The sequence below is a fragment of the Barbus barbus genome, assembly GCF_936440315.1.
Source record: "Barbus barbus genome assembly, chromosome: 39".
Lineage (NCBI taxonomy): Eukaryota > Metazoa > Chordata > Actinopteri > Cypriniformes > Cyprinidae > Barbus > Barbus barbus.
This window is the reverse complement of record NC_136717.1, coordinates 3,713,311-3,718,614: the sequence shown is the minus strand read 5'-3', so window position 1 is coordinate 3,718,614 and position 5,304 is coordinate 3,713,311. Positions and strand designations below refer to the sequence as shown.

Below are 5,304 nucleotides of genomic sequence, written 5' to 3'. Positions count from 1 at the left end.
TGTAAAACTGTATGCTGCAACACCGTGTTGTTTTTTTACCATCAAGACGCTGTTTTTGAGCGTAATTTATTCCATAACGGACGCGAACAATAACTCTCTGAAGAAATGAAACGTAAACAAAGGAATATTCATCCTTATTACAACGTTATTGTTTCGCTTGACTAAAAGTGCTCGCTGGATGTTGTTCTGTGGACCCTTACCTCTCTAACTAAACTGGGATTTCAGCAGTGGACGCGTTTGTGGCTCGTTATTACAATGAATCTGGTACGTGCTGCTTTTTTATTCTGCGTGTTTGGATGTGTAACTGCTTACACAAATGTAGCAAATTTGTGCCACTCATTCCTTATAAGCTTTCCATCGAAAAACAGCGATCTGTCGTCGATGCTTGAGGCTTAGACCCTCAGAATGATATATAGTTTGTCAAGATTAACTTTGTCCCATTTAATTTATTCTATTAGAAAACAATGACACATGCAAACAAAGAGCGTTCAGTGCGACGTCGCTCTGGTGAACGTTAACAGGTTAAGACCTACGCAACGTGATGGCGATGTTCGGCCAGGCTCCGGGAGTAGATGAGGATGTCATCGATGTACACTAGGACGAACCTGTGGAGATACTCCCAGAGCACCTCATGCATAAAGTCCTGGAATACGGAGGGGGCGTTGACAAGGCCATACGGCATGACGAGGTATTCATAGTGGCCGGTTGGTGTCACGAAGGCTGTCTTCCACTTGTCCCCCTCACGTATCCGGATGAGGTTATACGCGCTGCGCAGGTCTAGCTTCGTGAAAATGGTGGCACCACGAAGATGTTCTAGAGCCGCTGGGACGAGAGGAAGGGGGTAGCGAAACTTCACAGTGATGTGGTTCAATGCCCGGTGTAACGGAGGTCGTCTTGTCCCAAAATATAACAAAGGTTAAACGCACAAAAAAAAAAACTATCTGAAGCGGGAATCGAACCCCGATCACACGCGTGATGACGCAGAGTCCTAACCGCAAGACCACGTCTCGTTGACAAATAGAGTTGCACTCAGTCTGTATTCGACTCAGACCGAAAGCCTCAAAGGGAGAAAAAAAAAACAAACAAACAAAAAAAACACAATCAGTTATTGTTGTTCGGGCGCCAGACAAGTATATTATACCTGCCACATTTTTATATTAATTTCATCCCGGATAGCAACGGACAACCAAACCATCCGCTACATACAAACAAGAGGAAGACAAAACAAAATACAAACTACAGGAAGAATACGTAATTTTCTTCGTTTTAATGAGGTAACGTTTTTATATTCTAGACAGGTTTTATTATTATTATTATCCAAGCACTACAATTCCATTCAAAAAAAGAAAAAAAAAAGGAATTAATTGAGCCAAACCAAATAAGACAAAATAACACTTTTCAAATATGCATAAATGAGTGAAATGTGTATGTGTGACTAGTGAGTGGAACACTGACCAAGCTGGCAGCACGGGTGGCTAAGAGTGACTCGGGAATATTAGCGGCGGCAGCCGGTCTTGGCTCCTTTGATAGGAGTATGGTTCGAACCTCCAGTTCAATCCCAGATGTTAAAAAGAGGCATTCACTGGCCAAGAGAAATGCCCTTTAGCAACAGGCTAAACAGGTAGCACCACCTCCTCTCCACAATCCGCACACTCCGAAAACGACGGATTCACCCGCAAGGACTGCCTCCAAAAAGTACGTAACTGGTCAGACCAACCTCTTTCCGGTCTCTAAACCTCACACTATATACACATAGACTCCTCCTCTTAATTAGTGCTGCTTCCAATCCAGATATAATATCATTTGGAAGGCGGTGATAGAAAAAAAATAAAAATAAACAAAGGGGCAGTATAGAAAATATCTGTAATGCCACATTCTCCCCCCCAGGATGAAACAACCCATGGTTGTTAGGAGAAAAGAATCAAAAACCTAAGAATTCCTCCTCATCTGAGGTTTCTTGAAAGATGTCTTGAATTACTTTCCTTGCTTGGTCCTCCAACTGCTCAGCTGTGGGAAAACACATTTTAAGATTGCACACATGTGCAGTGCGCACATCTTCTCCAGTTGCCTCCAACGCAATGTGGTAATTCAAAGGTCCCAGTGACTTCAGAACCCGGTAAGGCCCTTTCCATTTTGGTGCCAATTTGGCACTAAACTTGTTTTGTGCACTAGATTGCGGAAAGTTTCGAAGCCATACCCTGTCTTTGATCTTGAAAGTTGTGTCTCGTCTTTTTTTGTTATAGTTCCGGAGTTGTCGATGTTGGGCTTTTCTGCAACTCTCTTTAACTTGAGATTGCAGTTGTTGTATGTGAGAGATTACATCATAGGAGGTGGTGTCAGGAGTGAGATTTGGACCGTGCAGAATTTTATCCATTGGCCCTCTCAGTTTCCTTCCAAGCTGCAATTCTGCTGGAGTAACTCCAGTGGTTTCCTGGATGGCAGAATTAATGGCGAATCTCATCTCTGGTAAGAACTGGTCCCATTTGTTGTGGTTGTCATCCACATATGACGCAATCATACTTTTGAGAGTTCTATTCACACGTTCAGTCATATTTGTCTGAGGGTGATATGCTGTGGTTAACTTTGGTGTCACTCTCCATTTTTCACATACTTCTCTGAACACAGATGAGACGAACTGGGTGCCTCTATCAGAAAGAATGAAGTCTGGAACCCCCCAACGAGTTAAGATTTCTTTTCTGAAAATTGTTGCAATATTTTGAGCGGTGGCATGACGCATGGGGAAACACTCAACCCATCGTGAGTAATAATCAACAAAAACCAGCAAGTACACATTTTGCTGTGTACTCCGGGGAAGTGGACCCATAATATCAACTCCCAACATTTCGTTTGGTTTAGTGGTGGTAACTGATTGGAGTTTCCCTGCAGGTTTCTGGTTATCGTGCCGAAGGGTTTGGCATTTCACACATTCCCTGACATGATGTTTCACATCAGTCCACATCCCTGGCCAAAACGCTACTTCCTGGAGCCGCTTATAGGTCTTATAAATTCCTCTATGGCTACTCAAGGGATGTGCATGATAGTGCTGAAGGAGAGATTGCCGGAGAGTGCTGGGAACATACACTCTATAGTGTATCTGATTATTCTTCAGGTGAGTTTTGTGATACAATTTGTCCTCTACCACTTCGTATTGTTCCATCTGAGGGCTTTGTTCTTCTGCTACTGCTTGTAATAACTTTGTTATTTCACAGTCTTTATGTTGTTCCTCCCACAAGACAATATCTGTCACCGGAAGCTCTGGATGTTGATCCATTTGTTGCTTGGCATAAATTGCGGTAATGGGAGAATTTGCTGTGACGGATGACCTTGACAAAGCATCAGGAGCGACGTTTAATTTCCCTTTACGGTATTCAATAACGAAGTTGAATTTTTGCAGTCTCAGAACCCATCGGATGAGGCGACTGTTGGTTTTAGTGGATCCCATGACCCATTGCAGAGCAGAATGGTCTGTGACAACCGTGAAAAGTTTGTATTCAAGGTAATGTTGCCACTTTTCTAAGGCCCATATAACTGCCAGACACTCTTTTTCGGTTGCCGTGTAGTTGTTCTCTGCTCCAGTTAATGTTCGACTGCCATATGCAATAACCTCCTCCCTACCTGGATCTTTCCTCTGCGTGAGAATGGCACCCAGTCCAGTATCACTAGCATCTGTATATACGATGAAAGGAACTTGAAGATCGGGGTGGCCAAGAATGGGGGGCGAGGTAAGGCATGCTTTTAACTGGTCAAACGCTTGTTGACACTGTGTCGTCCATTTAAACCTCTGTCCTTTTTTTTTCAAGGAATTTAGGGGCTCAGCAATTTTAGAAAAATTTGGCACGAACCGGTGGTACCAACCGGCTAATCCCAAGAACCTCTGAACTTCCTTCAAGGTGTTGGGAGCAGGAAAGGCACGAATGGCCTCAACTTTACTTGAATCAGCTGTGATGCCCTTATTACTCACCACATGTCCCAAAAAGGTGATTTCTGGAAGAAAGAAATTGCACTTTTTCAAGTTAATAGTCAACCCGGCAGTATCCAGCCTGTGAAGAACAGTTTTCAGGTCACTGAAGTGCTGGGCCACTGAGGGAGAATAAATAATAATGTCGTCAATATAGACAAAGCAGATTTTCTTTCTTAGCTCCCCCAGGACTGTCTCCATCAGCCTCTGGAAGGTGGCAGGTGCATTTTTTAACCCAAAAGGCATAACATTGAAGTGATATAGACCTGCAGACACAATAAAAGCAGTCTTGGCTTTACTATCATTGTCCATTATCACTTGCCAATAACCACTGTTGAGGTCTATGGTAGAGAAAACGGATGCCCCGGAGAGTGATTCTAGGATCTCCGTGATGTTTGGGAGAGGGTAAGCATCATTTTCTGTAGTTGCATTGACTTTACGGTAGTCTACACAGAACCTTAACTTTCCATTTTTCTTTGGAACCAGAACTACCGGTGAGGCCCAAGCAGAATGTGATGGCTCCACAATTCCTTCTTTCAACATTACCTCCAATTGTTCCTCCATTGCTGCTTGTTTGACAGGTGATAACCGATATGGCCGTTGCTTGATAGGAACCTGGCAGGTGGTATAGATGCGATGTTGCAGGACATCTGTTCGCCCAGTTCGGTGAGTACATACTCGTGAGTTGCGTTCTAGGATCTGAAATAGTTGTTGCTTTCCTTCCATAGGTAGATGTGCTTTACTTACGGCATCTTTAATTAATGTTGCATCGTCCACGCTGTCAATTTGTAACATGGTCAAGGAAGGTTGAGGAGGAGGAACAGCACTTAACAAGGTCAAATTTAGTTTTCTGGTTCTTTTCTCTTCCTTCATTGTTGACAAAGTCACCAGCGGTTCACTGGCATTTCCAGGTTGAAATGGATGTTCTACAGTAGGTTCAGACTTGAAAGAATATTTGTGTTCACTTACATTAATTTGCAGGCCACTGAAAAAGATGAAGTCCAAACCCAAGATGATGGCATAAGCAAGAGCTTGAGAAGGGAGGACCACAGCAGGTACTGTAATGGCTTTATTGTGCAGATGAATATTAATGTTTATCCATCCTAAAGGACTCTCAGCTTTGCCATTTGCCAGGTAGAGAGGACCACCTGACCACGGTTGAAGCTGAACAGGGGTTATAATTTGCTTCATAAGACTTTCGTGAATTAACGTGTAGCTTGCTCCAGTATCCACAATCGCTTTCCCCAACCAGGATTCAATGCGAATTGGAACTACTAATTGTTGTGGTATGGTCATGAATGCATTTGATTGTGAAGGGGTTAAAATCTGAGTTTCAGCTTGTGTCT

At 43.3% G+C, this 5,304-nt stretch overlaps 1 long non-coding RNA gene across 1 annotated transcript; it reads left to right on the top strand.

The window, feature by feature from the left end:
- Nucleotides 1-4,298: 4,298 nt before the first annotated feature.
- Nucleotides 4,299-4,735, top strand: LOC306858961. Its single transcript, XR_013783262.1, has 3 exons — nt 4,299-4,363; nt 4,445-4,539; nt 4,687-4,735. It is a non-coding gene; the product is annotated as an uncharacterized lncRNA (long non-coding RNA).
- The last annotated feature ends 569 nt before the right edge of the window (nt 4,736-5,304 follow it).